Source organism: Cervus elaphus, chromosome 18 (genome assembly GCF_910594005.1).
Source record: "Cervus elaphus chromosome 18, mCerEla1.1, whole genome shotgun sequence".
Lineage (NCBI taxonomy): Eukaryota > Metazoa > Chordata > Mammalia > Artiodactyla > Cervidae > Cervus > Cervus elaphus.
The window spans coordinates 49,163,888-49,184,712 of NC_057832.1; the positions used below are offsets into that span (position 1 = coordinate 49,163,888).

A 20,825-nucleotide genomic window follows, 5' to 3' on the forward strand; every position below is an offset into this window, starting at 1 on the left:
GTCTGTCATCCTCAGTGTTCTCCAAAAGGCAACCAAGGACTCAAATCATGCATCCTCTTAGAGATTCCCGAACGTCACTTTGTTAGGAGGTTGTGATTTAAAGTAAACAGCAAGTTAGGGAATCTGAATTGCTGTGGAATGTCACCCTCAAATGACTCTGCTGGCCCTGCTGGTTCTGCACTGCTTGGTACATGTAGCCTCAGAGATTGTTCTAACAACTGTTTTCCTGGCTTTAAGGGCATTCAGTCGTGGTATTTCGTAAGCAAACTCTGCTACTCCACAATGCCTCCTGTTCACGGATAAAGATAAAATGTGAATCGAGATCCTCCGGTATCCCAGTGTGTTTCAGTGTATTCTGTAATATTCCTTTCGTTAATGACACACACAAAAATTCCTGTTCAGAGTGAATACATTGGGATTATCATTGTTTTCCAATCTGTGTATACAAGGTTTGGAGCACCGTCCTCCAAGTAGTCAAAGGACTAAAAACATTTTCTGGACAGGTTCCAAGACTGCTGCAAGCCTGTTTTTCCTCTCATTTTCTGCAACCCCTCAGGGAAAACTGGATAATCACAGTAGGTTGTAGAAAAGAGGACTACAGTGAAGGTAATATTTGGAGGTGAAAAAAGACCATGAAAACATGGAAACCATACCATTTCATGCAACTCGAAAGTAAAAACCACTAAATGTTTCCCATGTTATAAAGAAGCCTGTCCCCAAATACTATTTTTATAAGTTTCAGGATAGACTTCTCTCCTCCACAAGCTTCCCAGTTTTCATTTTTTTCCTTTTTTCTTCCTTGGTTACCTTGCGTTTATCTATCCTAGTTGATTTTTATTTGACATCTCATTTTTTATCTAATAGTTTTTCAAAATTCAGTGTGATTTTAGGTATGTAAATTTGGAGTTGCATGCAAGTTAACTTACTACAATTATACTTGTAAAATCACAGCTATTCCTAAATGATCAGAATCCATAAATTCATTTGGCCCTTCACACCTTGTATTGATACACTCACATTACTCTCACTTAACTGGTAGTTTGGTTGTGAAAGACATCCATTCTCCAGGGGTAGTTCAGTATACAATCACAGATTTCCATATATTACCAAAACATTTTGCTTGTAACTGAACCATATTCTGCCACTTATTCTTTTAATCTCATATTACCATCCTGTTGGAGTAGGAAATGGCAACCCACTCCAGTTTTCCTGCCTGGGAAATTCCATGGACAGAGGAGCTTGGCGGGCTACAGTCCCTGGGGTCGCAAAGAGTCGGACACAACTGTGCACACACGCCTTACCATCCTGTATAGTAGAAATATTTAAATTCTTTAAACTATGAAACTAAAACAAAATAAAGATTAAACTAAATTTGTGCTGTTTACTGAAATTTCTTTGGCTTGTTTGCCATGTCACGTAGGTTAGGGAAAAAAATACTGTGGTGATTTTCTTTGTAAGTCTTTTGGTGCAAACTAATTACGGGGAAAACCTTTTCTTTTTGGGATAAAATATTCCACCATTGAAAATGTCATCCCATCAGACAATCTTCATCCAATATTAGGTGACTAAACTTAAAATTGAAAATAGACAACATAGTTTTTTAAAAATTCCATTGCATATGTGTTGAGATATGTTTTAGGGAACTGGCTTCAGTTTTTAAGGATGAAACATAAGGAATAAATATAACTAAATTCAGCCTTCTTGATTAAATCATAACCTCTAAGGGATATTTCCACATGTTTAAGAATTTCCCAGAGGAAAGGAAGATCATAATGTTTCTTCAAGAACTTATCCTAGCCTAACAGGTCATTAGTATATCCTATGTAGTTAGAAGTAACTTGTGTTCCAGAAACCATGAGCAACTGACTTCGATTTCAGAGATGACTCACAATACTGAGTTCAGAAGAAAAGATTCAAAAGTTTCCTCCATATTTTGTTTTATAAAACATGTATTATCATGGTACTAACCTATTTCCATGGGGTCGCAAAGAGTTGGACATGACTGAGTGACTGAACTGAACTGAACATGATATTGCCTCTAAAAATGTCAATGTTCTATTTAATATTTTTTTATTAAATCCCTATTTAATTGTTGTAAGTTAAAGCATTATAAGAATTTCAGTGTTATAAAAACATACATCTCCTCAGAACTCACAAAAGTTATGCTCTTTTTTTCGGTATGGGTGGGAATGATCTTTTCACTATTCTCTCTCCCCATCTTCTTATGTATTTGTAATAAGGAAACATGCACGAATGCTCCAGGAACCATCTTAGAACTTCAAGGAAGGTCAACTAGGGTGAAAGACAACACCCAAGTAACAGGCAAGAGCAGATAAGTTCAGAAGAACCCACAGTTTGATCCAACTGTGCCCAGAGAGTGCTAACTCTGAAGTTTTCAGTTAAGCTGGACCCCAAGTCCCTGAATTGATACAATGGTTTGAGTTGAAAACACTCAAACTCATATCCTGAGGTTCTATGTAAAATGTGAACTGTAGATCACACACATTTTAAATAACTAAACATCTAACCAAAATTCTCGCTCATTAACTATCATCAAGAAATGTGATTTAATCAATAGGTCCCTAAAAAAAAAGGAAATAACCAGTCCCTACAACATGGTTTTGTATACCATGTGCAACAAGCAGAGATCTTAATGTTAACCACATACAAAAAGCCACGTGACTATATTTATTCATCTTTATATCTCCAGAATGCTTTAATGCCCTACTCATATAAAGTATAACAAAAAAGCTCAATTCATTATATACTCATTTGTGACTTCCAAGGGAGAAGGTCACAGTGGAACTCTCCATAATATATTCACTGAGACCTGTGCTGTAACATTTACTTTTATATGCCAGATTTTAAAATAGTTCCTGACACATAATAGGTATTCAGATACTCATCAAATAAATGCTGAAAAACCTATACTGCAAGTATCACAACATACATTAAAGAGACATGGGTATGTTAAATACTTTGGCAGAAGAATATATTTACTTTTCCAAGCTATCCAACATAGAATTTAAAAGAACTGGTTATCTGAATTAAACAGGCTGGCTCTTCCACATTGGAAAATATTTATTCTCAAGGAGGGCTTACTTCTGTTGGTCCACAGATATGTATTGAGTAACTGCAGTACAAGGACAAATGACATACCACTACACGATAAGCTTTTCTCAAATATTTTAAATGGTCAGATGTACCAATTATGTTTATATCTTCATTGCCAGGAATATACATGTTGATTAAAGTGAAGATTTCAAAAATTTATGAAAATAATTCAACCATAGGCCAAAAATAATGATTAAATATAGATCATTTCTTGAATTGGGTTTTTTGCCTATCAAAATTCTAAGTCTCCTGAATATTATACTCTACCATCTAATTTTACATGCCAATCTACCATCTCTTTATAAGCTAACATGTGATCCCTTGCTAATAGTTTGATCCCTTTGGGTTATTTAGTGCATTTGTACTGGACTGCTCACTTATTTTGTTAAAAAATAGGCCTTTGTCCGCTTGCACAAATGCACCCCTGTTGAGGGTGCCAGGGTAGCCCAGTCATTGGACCCTTAAACAAGGACCCCTGAGAACTGGCTTTTCTGTTCTGATGGCAATTAATTTAATGAAAATAGCCCAATTTTTGTCTTCCTACTTGTTTCCATCTGTGAGATGAGATCTATCATCACTAACATGGGCACTACCCAATTAAACTGACATACTAGAGGGGTCAAAAATTTTATCAGTTGCACAATTCTGTAGAAATGAAGTGTAAAGAAAAACTGAAAATAGCAAATGCATCTTTATCCCATAAAAACCTAAGTCACACTAACTCTTTTATTCTCAAGAGAATTTTTAATATGACAAATTCTTATTAAATATCAAAACAAAATGCATAAATGCCAAAACCCAGGAGAAAAGGATAGTAACTCAAACCTTATAGGACTCTAGTCTCAGGAGAGGCTGCTGGGTCTACCTGTGCTGTTGGCTGTGATAAGCATGAGAGTGGGAATCAATAGGGAGATAAGATAAATACAATCCCTACATAGGAAGAGGTAGAGAAGGTTGCTGTTGTTGAACAACAATGTAAAAAACTGATAAACTGAAGATACTATTAAAATCTCAAAACATGCCTTAAATCAAAGGGGGCAAATAGTTGAAAATATACTACAAAGAGCAAATACTTAAACTAATGATGAGATTACATTCCCCAGTCTTTTCCATTATTGGAAAAATGTGCTTTCCAAATAAATTAATTTTCTAATACATTTGTGTATACAAATTACACAGCATATTACTTAAGGCTTAAGATTTTAAAGAGAAATAATGTAGTAAATAATTTTAAAGAAATATATTTATATGTGAAAAGGGGGTTTATGATGCAAAGTAAGCATATCATTAAAATGCACTACATATACATGTATGGATAAATTTATGGATTTATAAATATTAATAGAAGTCATTTATAGAGCCTTTTTATTATCGCATAGATTATACACTGTACTAGCCTAACTTTCCCATGCTTCTAATTTAGTGCAAATCTCACATATATATAATCAAATTTAGGCAATGGGAAAATAACCAGGTGACATAACAAACTTCAAGTAACTAAAATTACATAGTGAGCTTAAGCTTAATTTTCTTGTAGTTGCTAGCTATTATAAGTTCTTCTTTTCAAAATTTGGTGAACCGTAGCATTGTTTAGCTTGATTGTATGAATAATAAACAGTCATGTGCTGAATGAGCTGATCAGAATATACTAGAAAAATATGGAGATTTGGCAAAATGCCAAGTAAGTTAGTTTTGCGTTCACTGATAAGTTGGGTTGCTATAGCAAGACCATAGTCACTGGGTTTCTAAGCAACCTAAGGCTCCACAGACTTGAGATACTTAGGAGTCCACTGATCTTTCATCATCCTTAAGGGGAAAATCTGAGAAACCGTGGTACCAATCTCAGTGGGAGTTTCCCCAATTATCCAGTAGAGCAGTGACCCTTATACAACATCCCCTGTATTGATAGATTTAATTTATTAAATAATGATATTCATACTAGAGAATTAACTGATTACCCAAAGTGTTAAGTGGATGAAATTAGGAATAGGAATTGATCAATACCTAGTTTGTTGTGGGCAAACAAATGTGTGTTGAATGAATAAACAAGATTCAACACATAATCCAACCCTCCAAAGTGGTTTACATAATGCTGGAATTCATAAAGTCCTTAACTTTATATATATATATAAATATATCTGTTTAGTAACATTCCTATAAAGCATGCATCTCAGTTTTTTTGTTTTGTAATCATTTACATTTAGGTAACATACATAATTGTAAGTCTGCAATTATTTGTGAGTTTAATTCAAAATATTTAATTATGGATTGTCTGGAATACTTATGTAACAATATTAACTACCAAAATGTCAGTTAGAATTGTATCCCTCTAAGATGCAAGCAAAGTTGTGAATTGTCCTTTGAATGAGCTTTTATTAACATTTCTTGTCCTTTTCTATGTTAAATACTTTCTTTAGTCTGCTGTCTTGACATAGCACTCACTGAGGCAAACCATTGCATCCAATTTTAATTTACAGTTTCCAGCTATTTAAGATAATCACAATGAAATAAAATTAAGGTGAGCCAATACTGTCTGTTCCTAAAAAACACTGTATCTTAATATAGGCTGAAATAAAATGTCATTAATAGAAATAATTTTATGTGACCAATAAAATGATTAAGTCTGGAATCTGTACAATTTTACCTAATTCTTATACCTGGTTTTCTCTGCCTCCCATTGTCATTTTATGTAGCTTGTTCTTGCCATGAAAAACCTCATAAGAATGATTAGCAGAGAGAAAACTGGCTTTAATTTAATGGCAAATTTTATAATGTTAGTGCTTATACGCTGTTAGCTATTGCATTAAAGATTCAGTGGCCCCAGTCAGGTGTGCAGTATGATGACTGAGTTTCCCTAATTGAGGATAAAATAAAATTGCAAAGTCACCTGTCTAGCAAGTCACAGTAACCCCTAGTGGACTAGATCCATTCCAGGAATGTCCCAGTACAAAGTGCCCGTGACCTCTGCTGGTTGGTGGTGCTCAGTGGCCAGGTCGTGTCCAACTCTGCTACCCCATGGACTGCAGCAGGCTTCCCTGTGCAAGACTTCCCTGTCCATGGGGGAGGATAGATTCTTCTTTCTCCAAGACGGGAAAGAACAACTGCTCTGCCTTACAATCTTAATATGAGAGTCCCAAACATATACAATACTACTCATCATAATTGCTTCTTCAGGTAAAAGTGGCCATCTATAATTTGTCTTACTGGGCATGTATTTCCTTTAGAATAAAAGATAGCTTTTGATCTTTTAATATATTGCTCTACTAAGATATTCCTCCATTGTAGCATGTATACAAGCATAGGTGTGTTGGAGGGTTTAGACAATTTCAAATATTTTTGAATATCCTCTTATCACCTAATATTTAGTTATTACTGACAACATCGTAGCAAAATTATAAAAGCTGACCAACTCCTTCTGTTTTCTTTTAGACACAACTTCTTAGCTAAAAGCTTGGGACAGGCTTCCTTAATGTCTATACTATCTCATATACTCTATTCATTAGAAGAAGAGAAAAAATGCACATACAACTTAAACTGGACAAGAACAATGCAAAAATCAGATCAAAGTAAGAGACTTTAGTATTACAGGCACTGGTTTTGATTCCTACTTTGTTAGGTTAGATAACTTCACAGTGATAATATAGGTGTAATTACCAGTTGGAAGTCCGATGAAAAAGTGCAAGGCCACCAGTGTCAACGCACTTTCAGAATGCTGGTTGGAGGACAACGAAATTAACACTGATGACTCTTGTTGTGTCTGCCTCAAGTGCTGGGTCAAATCTCCACTGTACATCAGTCAGCCCCACCTCCAAGTATCCAAGAATGGCTGTGGAATTTTGATTGACACTCCAGTGAGGCAGTGGGATTCCTAAACCAAAGTAAACCCTGCAGCTTGTGTTTGCCAAGCTCTCTAGCTTGAAAATGAGCTTCTCTTCTCTTGGTTCTTTCCTTAAAAAAGAAACAATTACTCTGTGATGCTTAAAGGAACACAGAAGCAACTCCCTCTCCAGAGATATCCCTACTTATTTTCTTATAGCAATTCCCTTGACTGCTTTCATCCTTTGTCTTTGTGTAGGACTTTATAGTCTTCCTAGGAACCACATAACAACATTGCACACTGGCCTTAAGGATAAGAAACAAGGCATCAGTGAATATTCTAGTTTGTGGAAAGCTGGAGATGATAGCAACATTGGGCACGGTTTTGCAAAATGGACAGGCTCAAGTTTTTGCTAGTTATGACGTTCTTTTGCCATGTAAGATTAGCAATGTTTGGTGACTATGCTATTATATATGCAACTCATAAGAATGAAGAAACTAAGATAAATATATTCTAAAAGCAAATCAAGCCATTACAGTATATGCTAAATTAGACAAAAATATATGATTTTCCTGATAGTACTTAAGGCATTAATTCTCTAAGGATTAAAGTTGATGACATGTATCCTCATACACACACCCACACACATACTTAATGAAAATCTGTTATGTGTCCACTGTGTTCTTAGAATCCTGTCATCAAGAAGAGGAAAGCCTGATCCTTCCAGTGAGATTTTCTGTAATGTACTTCAAAACCTTGCAAATAAAATGCAGTGATGAAGTATTGAATACTTTTAATCTAAGTGGACAGCTAACCTAGTTGAGAATATTCATTCTAGAACTGTTTACTTAGCATGTAATCGAAATATGTATTTTAGTTGCCTTTTCTCCTAAAATCTGGAAATTTTCACAATAAATATAACAGAGAGGTTTTCACTGGTGAAATTAATGGTTTCAAAGATTTATGAACTGACCAGAAAAATTACTGGCTAAATCTCTATCCTTACATCACAGGCTATAAAAACCCATCAAGTTCATTGTCTAGCTCTTGATTTCAGGGCATTCCTGGCTGCCTGACTGGGATTGGACAGTTAGCTGAATTCTATAGTTAGCATTTTGTGTGCGCCCCTGATGAAACTTCCAGGCGAGAACTATTGGGACACTTAAAAGGACAGAGAGTGGGTACTTCACAAATCCCATGGAGCAGGTTGGGGAACCTCGCCACTTAACTGCTCCTTTACTGCTTCTGTTAGAAGCCAATACTGAGAGGGCTTTCTTTGTACATCTTTTGAGAAAGATCTGTAGTTCTCCCCACTGTTATTTATTGAAAGCTACCAAGATAACCCCGTAACAGTGTGTGCCCAAATTGGCTTGGATAGTTCAGCAACACTTACCTTATGGAGCTCATATTCTAGAGATGCAGCTTAGACACGGAGGACGGTTACACATAAGGATTCTAGAGGAGACAACCACAAGGCTCTGGGCTCACGGGACATCCACATTTACTCCGATATAAATAGCTGTGACTCTTAGTTCAAAGACCTTTCACCCACTTCCATGTATGACACGTTTTTTCTCTCTTGCTCGTGACTTTATATTACAAAATGTGAAGGAATTTTAAGAATCATCTAATCTTAACATTTAACAGATTAAGTTTCAGGGATCTGAGGAAATGCTTGTCTTACATTGCCCTAAGAGTAATTAAAGAAACAAAGCCCCTCAACTAAAATATTCCTCTCTTTTCCTCCTGATGTTTCTTTTTATTATTTTTATTTTTTGTATTTCGCATATCTTCTCCCAGGATCTGGCCTGATATTTGCTAGTGTATTACTTTAATATTTTTTGTATGCCATTATACTTTCAGAAGTGCTAGTCAATTTAATATTAATTTCCTGGATAATTGGAATAGTTTACACCTCTTTGATTCCCATATACTGTACCCTGTTACTAGAGTAAGGTTAGTTTTTTCTAAATTATTTGGGTTCCAGTGCTCTTGCCTTTTTAAATTTTATTTTATTTTAAATATGCTTTTAAAATTATCTAAATTAAATTATTAAATATAAAAACAGAAGACTATTTATTCCTCCTTATAAGGACAACTTGAAAAGGTCTAGGAAAGGGTAAGGGGGAGGACATATTATTATGGATCAGTTGTCAGGCTAAATACTTCCTGTTATTATTTAAATCTATAGAAAATTCTGTAATTAGGTATGGTTAACCTACATTCCTACAGAAGAGACAATTGACAGAGAAAATTAGAAAAATTAGATAAATGCTAAGATTTCCAGCAATTGCATGAAATGGATCACCTTTGGTTTATGCATCCAGGTGACAAGTAATATCAAAGATTAGTCAGAAGACATAAGGATGCATGATCATGAAAGCATTTTTTTGCCCTTATCTAAATCCTTACCTTGTGTCAGTATAAATCTCTCAGCAGATGCATTGTGCTATGCTACTTTGATGTTTCAGAATTATTATTTTCATATACAAATTATAGTTAAAAACTCATTGGTTCACAGAATTACTTAATTTAAGAAACTATTCCGCCTTGGCACCAGATATTCCTGGGTCCAGAAATTATGAAAATAAAACTCTAGCTTTATGGAGTGGCAGACACATAGAAAAATTATTATGAAATCGTACAATAGATGGTCTAACGGAAGGTTTATGGTACCATGGGAAAACCTACAAAGCGGGTAGCTTTTAGAAGGTGAAGCTTCATAGAGAACCTAACATTGTCGCTTCTTCCTCAAGCATGAGTCAGAGACCAGTCACCAAGTACTGACTAACACAAAGGACACGTCGTCTCACATAAAGGCAGAGAATATTTCTCCATCTTTCGTAAGATATGGCAGTTTCTGCCAGAGGATAGTGACTTCAAGGGAAAAAATATGAAAAGCTGCTGTGGCAACAAACATATAAGATTAAAAAAATTAAATCAAATTAATTGAGTGTCCACTTTTTCTAGGCACTGTTAGGGAACAATGTGTAGTTTCACTTTAGAATTTAAAATAAATTTTTATTAAACTGCAAAAAGTTACAACTTCTGTTGCACAAGAACTAGAAATTCTGCTTCAAAGCACAAAAATTTTTACTTAATATTGAGAAAAGAAAACCATACTGGATGTCTTTTACAAGTTTTTTGTTATGTTACTATTTGGTGCTATTAGATTTTAAAAAGCTCATTTAAATTTATCTAAGTTTATAAGATATATATATGTGTGTATATATGTATGTATATGTGTATATACATATATGTGTATATATATGTATATATATAATATATCTTTGGAAGGATTTCAATGATTTTTAAAATGAATATTAGTCAGACTAAGTATCGACGGGAAAGTGTTTAAGATACAGATTTCTTATTGCATAAGGAATATAAATTTTAAAAAATATATTAGTATATTTCTGTGTCTCTTACCAGATTCCAAGGGAACATTTCATGAACAGATGGGCACAATAAAGGACAGAAATAACAAGGACCTAACAGAAGCAGAAGAGATTAAGAAGAAGTGGCAAGAATACACAGAAGAACTGTACAAAAACTTTCTAATGACCCGGACAATCACAATGGTGTGGTCACTCACCTAGAGCTGGACATCCTGGAGTGTGAAGTTGAGCGGGCCTTAAGAAGAATCACTACAAGCAAAGCTAGAGAAGGTGATAGAATTCCAGCTGAATTATTTCAAATCCTAAAAGATGATGCTATTAAAGTGCTGTACTCAATATGCCAGCAAATCTGCAGAACTCAGCAGTGGCCACAGGACTGGAAAAGTTCAGTTTTTATTCCAGTTCCAAAGAAAGGCAATACCAAAGAATGTTCAAATTACTGTATAATTGCACTCATTTCACATGCTAGCAAGATTATGCTCAAAATCCTTCAAGCTAGACTTCAGCAGTACGTCAATCAAGAACTTCTAGATGTCCAAGCTGGGTTTAGAAGAGGCAGAGGAACCAGAGATCAAATTGCCAACATCTGCTGAATCACAGAAAAAGTAAGGGAATTCCAAAAAAAAACCATCTGCTTCATTGACTAAAGTCTTAGACTGTGTGGATGACAACAAAGTGTGGAAAATTCTTAAAGGGATGGGAATACCTGACCACCTTACCTGCCTCCTGAGAAACCTGTATGCAGGACAAGAAACAACAGTTAGTACTGGACATGGAACAATGAACTGGTTCAAAATTGGCAAAGGAGTACGTCAAGGCTGTATATAATCACCCTGCTTATTTAACATATATGCAGAGTGCATCATGTGAAATCCTGGGCTGGATAAATCACAAGATCGAATTGAGATTGCCAGGAGAATATCAACAACCTCAGATATGCAGATGATACCAGTCTAACGGCAGAAAGTGAAGAGGAACTAAAGAGCTTCTTGATGAAGGTGAAAAAGGTGAGTGAAAAAGCTGGCTTAAAACTCAACTCTTTAAAAACTAAGATCATGGCATTTGGTCACATCATGTCAAATCGATGAGGAAAAAGTGGAAACAGTGACAGATTTTATTTTCTTGGACTCCAAAATCACTCCAGTCGGTGACTGCAGCCATGAAATTAAAAGATGCTTGCTCCTTGGATAAAAACCTGTGACAAACCTAGACAGTGTATTAAAACGCAACATCGCTTTACCGATGTAGGTCCATATAGTCAAAGCTATGGTTTTTTTCAGTAGTCAGGTATGGATGTGAGAGTTGGACCATGAAGAAGGCTGAGTGCCGACGAATTGATGCTTTCAAACTGTGGTGTTAGAGAAGACTCTAGAGAGTCCCTTAGACAGCAAAGAGATCAACCTAGTCAATCCTAAAGGGTATCAGCCTTGAATATTAATTGGAAGGACTGATGCTAAAGCTGAAGATCCAGTACTTTGGCCACGTGATACGAAGAGCCAATTCACTGGAAAAGCCCCTTATGCTGGGAAAGATTGAGGGCAGGAGGAGAAGGGGGTGACAGAGGATAAGATGGTTGATGGCATCACTGATTCAATGGACATGAGTTTGGGCAAACTCAGGTAAATAGTGAAGGACAGGAAAGCCTGGCATGATGCAGTTCATGGGGTCACAGTGAGTCAGATACGACTTAGCAACTGAACAACAACAAATGTCTCTTACTACAGGTAAAGCATATCACCTTACTGGGAATGTTAGGGGTTAGAGAAAGCAAACATTTATATTCACGGCTAAGGAAATAAGAAACCTGAGGTTGTATAATTGCTAACTCATAATAAGACAGAAACACCAATGCATTTTTAAAAAGAAATAAACATGGGGAGAATTTATTTCCATTTGAAAGCACAGAGGAAAAATATTTTGAAATAAAACTTTCTTGGTTCAATTATTTTTACCATAAAACATTCTTAAAATATGAATAGTCTATATTGTGGCATTATGTCACAGAAGTTAACTTTTTAGAAATATGGATTTCCCTCTAATCTCTTTTGTTCCTCTCACTTTAAAAGTTTTTTCATACTCCAATACCAAAAAAAAAAAAAAAACAAAAAACCTGAGCCTAATACATCAGAGGACCCAGAAATTTAAATTAAAAGTCATATTCAACAGTTTCCTTACTTCATGATTTCTCAGTCTTACTGTTCTCATAACACAGCTCCAAGAGAAGGTCCTGGTATGCCTTATTTCCCAAACTTATTTGACCATGTGTAACCCTAGGATATCTTTATTAACATCTACTGGAACAGTGTTTCATAAAGACATTTGGGGAAGTGCTGAATTAAATTAGAAGGACATGTAAAAATTTCTAAGAAAAAGCAAAAGGGAGTGTATCGGTGGTATATCTGACTTGAAAGGTTAAGTCTACAACTTAAATTATCTTACAGTCTTTGGTAGGGCTTCCCAAGTGGCACTGCTGGTAAAGAAACTGCCCGCCAGTGCAGGGGACTTAGAGACAGGGGTTCAATTCCCGGGTCGGGAAGATCCCCTGGAGGCGGAAATGGCAACCCACTCCAGTATTCTTGCCTGGAGAATCCCACAGACAGAGGAGCCTGGCAGGCTACAGTCCATGGGGCCGTACAGAGTCAGACACTAGTGAAGCAACTTAGCACACACACATAACCTTTTGTGACCTGTATTTTTTATCTTTGTAAACAGGAAGAATGAAGAAGAGAGTACAGGAAAGAAAGAGAGACAGAGAGACTTGAGATGGGGAAAGGGGCAGTCCTTTGGGCTGCAGGAAAAAAGGGAATTCAGACTGCCCTGGGTCTGGCAAGCAAATAAGTTGATAACTATTGACTTCTTATGAAGCCAAAATATAGCAATTGTCCACATAGGGGGTTTGTCTTGTAAAAACTTGCTTAGCTTGACATCTATTGATCAATTGGCTCTGGCCAGACAAGGCAGGGTCCCTGATGGTTGGTTGGGTCTGTTCTTTTTTCGTGCTCTGGGACACATGTTGATAGTCTGGGTTCTGCAGAGGAACTTTGGGACAGAGAGTGAGTGGGTAAGTTTGCAGACTGTGGAGACAAGTTGTTGGGTTGATAGTGAGTATCCCAAATGGTCTTGAACCTGTTGCTTGACTTCTCTGTGTTTCAGTTTCCTCCTCTAAAAGATGAGGACGATAACAATATTTATCTCGTAATACCATGGGGATCAAATAAGATGAAATATATGCACTTATTGTGATCACTGGTATCATTGATAATGGTAATAAAGAGGCTATCTCTGTGAAAAAAGATTTTCTTCACAATCTCAGGTCATTCATTTTAAAATCTACTCTACTGGTGCCAGCCAGTTATAATGCTTTCTGATCATATTCAACTCTAAGCTGTATGAAGCTTACCAGACCCAGAGGCAGTATGAGGGCAGCACGTTCTTTCTCTGTGTAACCCTCCCTCTGGCCTCTGTCCGGCAGTGTGTCCTGGACTCCTTCTCTCTTCTCTGTTGCTCAACTGAATTTAGGCAATAAGAAGCAGAGTCCTCACAGACTTAGAAAATGAACTCGTGGTTGCTGGGGGGAAGGGATAGTTAAGGACTTTGGGAAGGCCATGTACACACTGCTATATTTAAAATGGACAACCAACAAAAACCTATTGCTTAGCATATGAAAGTCATGCTCAATGGTATGAGCTATCCTGGATGGGAGTGGGGCTTGGGGGAGAATGGGTGTGCTCAGTCGCTCAGTCATGTCTGACTCTTTGTGACCCCAAGGACTGTAGCCCGCCAGGCTCCTCTATCCATGGGATTCTCCAGGCAAAAACACTGGAGTGGGCTGCCATTTCCTTCTCCAGGGAGAATGGATACATGTGTATATATAGCCGAGTCCCTTCACTGCTCACTTGAAACTTCACAACATTGTTAATCGATTATACCCCATTGCAAAATGTTTTTGGTGTTAAAAAAAAAAAAAAAAAAAAAAAGCAGAGTCTTGCTCTCCTCTATCCAATAGGTAACTCCCAAAGTCCTTGGAGACAGGGACCAGACTCTTCTTGCCCTGAAATTCATAGAACTTCCATGTTTAAACCCACAAGGAAACATTCAGGTGTATGGGAAACCTTGTAGAATGAGATTACAGGCCAAATAATTATTTAGGTCTAATTGAAAATACCACCTAAATGGGGTCTAATGTCCTGTCTTCTTTAGGCTCTATGTAACCAAAGCTATTTCTGATGAGTACTTTTATATTTTTTAAATATTGAGCTTATTTGAGCAAAAATCATTTTGAATCTGGCAGCGTCAAATCTAGCAGATAGAAAGGCGCTCCAAATATCACGTATAAAATAGATAAGTGATGAGCCCCTACTGTGCAGCCCAGGGAACACTATACTCAGTTTTCTGTGGTGACCTAAATGGAAAGGCTATCAAAAAAAAGACGGGATATATGTATACATACGGTGAGTGCTTTTAAAAGTCATCGAACTTATCTTACTTAGAATGTTAGGGAGGGCACCTGACAAATTCTTGTTGTGTGTTGACTGACTTTGAAAATAATCACATCACCATTTTTTATTCCTTGGAAAGCCACTTGGTGTTTAATGTGTGAAATGATAAAACTTATCAGAAGCACATTTTTTTTTAAAAGCCCAAAGTGTGTCATGTAATACAAATGGCTAACGTTGAGGGCACTTACTGCAGGACAAACACCCTTCTAAGGACTCTATGTGGGTTATCTAAATTAATCTTCATAACCATCATTTGAAGTAAGAACTGTTGTTTCCCTAACATTACAAATAGTAAAAGTGCCTTGTAGCCCATGGGGTCTCGAAGAGTCGGACACGACTGAGTGACTGAACTGAGCTGAAAAGTACCGAAGGACTGAGAGGCAAAAGGACCGGGAGGTCAGGTAACCTGCTCAAGGTCAGAGAATGCCAAGCTATGGTTGTATCACTTAGGACACTTTTGTCTGCAAGTAAGAGAATGCGCCAGTGAAAGTAGATCGGAATATGGGGAGAACTTTACTTGTCAAATAATAAATATTAGGAAATAACTATCAGCTTCCAAAATTCTAGCTCTTCTCTAAAGCAGCCATTTTTAAATATTGGGCTGTCATACCATCTTGATAATACAATTATTTGCTTAAATTGCATATACATGTGTATGTATATACAATCAACTCAAAATCAAGACCATCTCCTGTCCCCTAGATGGGTATAATTCTTTAAAAGGAGAAAATATTACATGTTAAGTTTTCAAAATCAAAGTTCAAAATAAAAATTAAATCCAAGTTTCTATCACTCTGGGAAACAAAACTGTTTAACCTGACAAAGGGAATGTGAAATATAAAATTAATCTAAAACAAAGAAAAATAATCATGGTTACCTGGAAAAGGTTTTCTTTTTTGTTTGTTTGTTTTTGTGAGAAAGAAACTTTGAGAATGGCTGTATACTATATATTACCAAAATGGCAATGAGTTTTACAGTCACAGGCTCAGGTGTGCAAAAACAAAATTTTGTTGCACTAAATTTCATTTTATCTCAAACCTCCATTCTGTCTGATGCAGCATATTTAGTCACATTTAAGAAACTTAATTTTTGCTGTTCCTCAGTCATTTCAAGTTTAAAACTCTGGTTTTTCTCAGTACAGGCTATTTTCAGAGATGAGAACACAGAGCATGCCCTCTCAAAATTTGTGGCTATGACTTTCCCTTGTTCTAGCCTTGAGCGCTTTGCAGGTGGTGCCTTTCTTTTTCTCAACTAACTTGCATAACCTTCAGGGGCCTTAAGCTCAGTGTTAGGGTCCAAGGGGCTCCATGAATCTGCTTCTAAACAGCAGCCTACGCACCACACACAGCCCCGGACACTCCACTGCCGTAGTCTCGGAGGCAGTGTTTTCTGAGGCTTGTTCTCTCTGGTAACAATTGTGTTCTGAGGTCCTCCCACTTGAGAGGTGAAAGAGAGAAGAAAACTTGCCTTTTGGAGTGAGTCTGCTGCAGAACGGATCACAGCAGCTCTCTGGGATTCGTTCATGTCTAAACTCTGTGTTTCCACTTTTATCCATGCTTAGGGCACACCTGTTTTCCTAGTCTTTAATAAGACTGAATAGTAACTGAATTTCAGTTCCTTGTGTCCACTAAAAGTTCTCCCTCAATTTGCAGCTTCATATCTTGCAGTTAGAAAAGAGAATGAAGTGGGCAGAATAAAACCATGTGGATTAATACCTCACAGTGTAATTTATCATAGTATAAAAAACTATAAATTGTGGAAAACACACACATGATAGAAGTTTAGCTAAGAAAGAGATCAGTGGGGACTGAATTCCTAAGAATATGTTCATAGAACTCTTACATCCTTAATCTTCCCTAGAAGATGAGCTAAATGTACAAAAGTAGAAGGAAGTGGGATTCGTGGCAAATAAAATTAGATAAATCACATAAATCATTTAGAAATGTAATTGGTATGGTTGGAAAAAGGCATGTGCACATGCTAAGCCTGGCTTGGCATAAAGGTTCCTATCTACAGAGAGATGGACATGTTAGAGCAGGTTATAGGAGACTTAAGTACCTGAGTATAATCTGACAAAAAAGATAGAAGGGAATAACAAGATATTAAGATTTAAAATTATGACCTCTGGTTAAATGTGGCAGGTGGAATACATTTTCCCTTGCATCTGAAATCTCATTGAAATGAAAGTTGTAGAATTTATAAAAATAGGAACACACATGTTCAGCTCAAAGATTTAGATGAGTGAAGACAAGAAACCAGTCAACATATAGAAAGCATAATGGACTAATGGTAATTGCTCAAACATCCTACATGTCAGGTTCTAAACATGTTCACCTAGAGCAGAAGCAAAAAGAATCTACTGTGTAAGTCCACATAGGACCGTGGGGTGCATGGAAAGCAGAGTCTTAACTTGATTGAATATCTCAGGAAGTCCTAAACCTAAATCTTCTCTCCATATGCTTTACACAGCCTGCTCACTCTCCCTCCTCCTCATCTGTCAGAAGGTGGGGTGTTTCCTCTTTTGAGACATGGAGTAAGAGATTTCTGGACCTAAGACAAGGAAGGCCAGTCAGGGGTATGAGGGAGATCCATGTTGAAAAAAGTTTAAGCCCACACACTGATTTCTCTTCCACTACCTATTCCAGAACTCTATCAAGCAAAACATTACAGGATTCCTTTCTAGGGAAACTGGCACAGGAGAAAACACTTGACACCACTTATTAGGTGAGGCAGGGAGGAAGTCAGGGAGCATGGTGCAATGATCAGGACCTTCTTCTCAATCCAGAGTAGTACTGTCTGGTGCAAGTATGAGACAAGCCTCGTGCTAAATATCCCTTTAAGATATCCAGTGGCCACATTGAAGTAAATGTAAGTAAACAGGTAATATTACTTTCCTGGTGGCTCAGACGGTAAAGTGTCTGCCTACAGCGAGGGAGACCTGGGTTCAATCCCTGCGTTGGAAAGATCTCCTGGAGAAGGAAGTGGCAACCCACTCCAGTATTCTTGCCTGGAAAATCCCATGGACAGAGGAGCCTATTAGGCTACAGTCCATGGGGTTGCAAAGAGTCGGACATAACTGAGAGACTTCACTTCACTTTTAATATTATCTTTAACTTACTACAACATCATAAATACTATCGTTTAAATCAACATAAATTATTAATGAGATTTTTTTGCAGGGGCACAAAGTGTTAAAAGTCTGGTTTTTACTTTACTCTTAGAACACATTTCAATCTGGATCAACTATGTTTCAAGTTCTCCATAGTCACTTGTGGCTAGTGGCTACCATATTGGACAGTGCAACTCTAGAATGAAATCTGTATTCATTTTGCCACAATCTTAAATATAAATGGACAATCACCAGACATTTGAGGAATACTTCTGACTTGCATGAAAAAAGTTAAATACAAACAAACAATAAGGTTGAATACAAGAAAAGGGGATAAAAAACACAAAATATTTTTGTGGTTACTATCATCAGACAACTAAGAGACAATTTTATATTATGAAACTAGTCAAACAAAAAACCATGGGGCTTTCCTGGTGGCTCAGTGGTAAAGAATCCACCAGCCAATGCAGAAGACATGGTTCAATCCCTGGTCCAGGAAGATCCCACATGCCGTGGAGCAGCTAAGCCTGTGCATCCCAACTACCGAGCCTGTGCTCTGGAGCCTGGGAGCCCTAACCACTGAACCCCACGCCCCTGGAGCCTGTGTTCCACAACAAAAGAAGCCACCACGAAGAGAGAGTAGTCCCCACTCACCACAACTAGTGAAAGGCCTGCGCAGAAATGAAGACCCAGCACAGCCAAAAATTAAAATATTAATGTAAAAAGTACATTTAAAAATTCTAATCATAATTTTAAAAAATAAATAGGAAAGAATCACTTTAAAAAGAAAACCATGAAATCCTAAAATCCACATAAATAAAAGGCAGCAATCTGGAAAAAGGAAACCATGATAGTAGAAGTAACGCAGTGGAGCAAGCATTTGGGATATCTGAGGACAGAGGAGCCGCGGGAGCAGCATTAGAGTAGCTAGCGATAGAATAGACCCAACATCCACATAATGGGGTTTCCAGAGAAAACAAAACCAGACAAAGTGTGGAAATAGGATAGAATGCATGAATATTTTCCAGAATCAAAGGACATTAAATCCCCAGAGTGCAGAAAGTCACCCATCTACAGCAGAGTGGATGTAAAGGGCCACAGGCTATGACCTAGCTGCCTGTCTTCACATCACAGGTACCAAGAATAAAGAGAAATTCTTAAAAACCTCTGGTGGGCTTGAGAGTAATGTCACATACAAATCAAAGAGACAGCAGACAGCAGCACTGGGGATTTACAAGTCAAATAGCAATCTCTTCAAAAATGTCCAAAAATTATCTCCAGCTGTTATTCTCAGTGCAAACACATTTTCAAGAAGGAAGATACAGACATTTTAATATACACAAGGTCCTAAATTTTACTTCTCTTTTACTGTTTTATAAGGAGCCCAAGAAATCTCAGAATATAAATGTTACTGAAACAAGGAAGTAAAAGAAGACAGGGAATTAAGGAAATAGCTAATACAACAAATGAGAGGCATAGGGAATTTCCAGGAACAGCAGAAGGGAAGTTTCATGGTAAGAATTATGTCACAGGTCAAGGGGAAAAAAACAAAAACCAGTTAATATTGGACCAGGAGCACAAAGGATTTAAGGATGCAATTATCACCAGGAAAACATAAATTGCAGCAGAAAGAAAGCACTCATTGTTTATTTCTTGGCTCTGCTGCTCAGAAAATCTATAATAATGATTTACACAGTCAATAATATTAGAAAAATAACTACACTATTAGGTGGAAGATGAGAAGTATGTATATAGATGTGATGGATGGAGTGGTATTGTATTTAATACATAAAAGTTAGATCCTTCTCTTCTACAGGAGGAACTTGTATTAAACAAAACAGGTTTGTTTTTTGTTTTTTTTTTGAAAAAAATCAAGAACATTTTAAGTATGTCATCTAAAAATAGTTCAGGATTCTAAAATTTAACATGGGGAATGGGACAGGGTGGGAAAAATAAGGCAATTGTCTATTTTTCTTTAAGTTTTAAAATACCATTTGGTCTTTTAAAAAACTAACAAACATTCATTTGATATCTATATACATTTTAAAGACAAGATTATAATTGAATTGAGCTGTGCTAAGCAGTCCTTTACTTTTTCCCTATCTCGTAACTCTTGCCTTCACTCTTTTGGTTTTGCTGTGGCATCTTCATTTTCCTAAGTATTCCCCTGGAAACCTATCTTCTCAGGATAAAGTTTTATTTCCTGCTTTAAAAAGTTTGAGGCCATCCATTGTGTATCTCTTAAAATCTCTTCAAAATACAGTACCTCCTTGACCCAGGTACTATATAGTCCCTTACTTGGAATCCTGAGCTTCTGTGAAGGTATTTTTGGGCATGGATAGTTGCCAGTGTTCTTGCCTGGAGAATCCCAGGGACGGGGTCCATGGTGGGCTGCTGTCTATGGGGTCGCATAGAGTCGGACACGACTGAAGCAACGCAGCAGTTGTTAAGTTCATGTTTCTGGTAGGAGATTTGTGTAGAAATTTCAGTAACCATTTTATTTGCATCATTTCTCTTTAGCCTGAAAATTTTATTGAAATCTTTACAAACATTTGCTATATAATTCTACAATCAGAAAATCAACACAAAAAGTATAATTCTTTGTTTAGAATTTGACCAAGATATTATAGCCAGTTGCTTACTAGCTTGCAGTCACCTACTCTGTAAATCTAGAAAAATTTCTCCTGTTGCAATTATGGTCATTTGTCAATACTTAAAAAAATATTTGGGAAACTTCAGTGCAATAGTATATACTAAAGAAGAAGGTAACAGAAGCATAGATTCACACAATAGATGATCAAATAAACTTAGCATTGGAACATTCCTTATAGATCATCAACAACTTCTTCATTATAGCTAAGAAGCAGAAATGTGATGTTAGAAATTAC

At 36.8% G+C, this 20,825-nt stretch overlaps 1 protein-coding gene across 5 annotated transcripts in view; it reads right to left on the minus strand.

Annotated features, from left to right (window-relative positions):
• LOC122674018 (platelet glycoprotein 4) overlaps nt 1–20,825 on the minus strand; it is a 93,748-nt gene that overhangs the window by 56,692 nt on the left and 16,231 nt on the right. For 3 of the 5 annotated variants that reach the window (XM_043872003.1, XM_043871996.1, XM_043871998.1), the window contains exons 1-2: nt 8,325–8,439; nt 6,769–6,940 (exon numbers count right to left, since the gene is read on the minus strand). The exons of 1 other annotated variant lie outside the window; for it this stretch is intronic. The gene's annotated coding sequence lies outside the window, so the exon portion shown is untranslated. Of the gene's footprint in view, nt 1–6,768; nt 6,941–8,324; nt 8,440–20,825 lie in introns of those variants that run through there. One more of the 5 variants, XM_043871997.1, reaches the window with a different exon arrangement.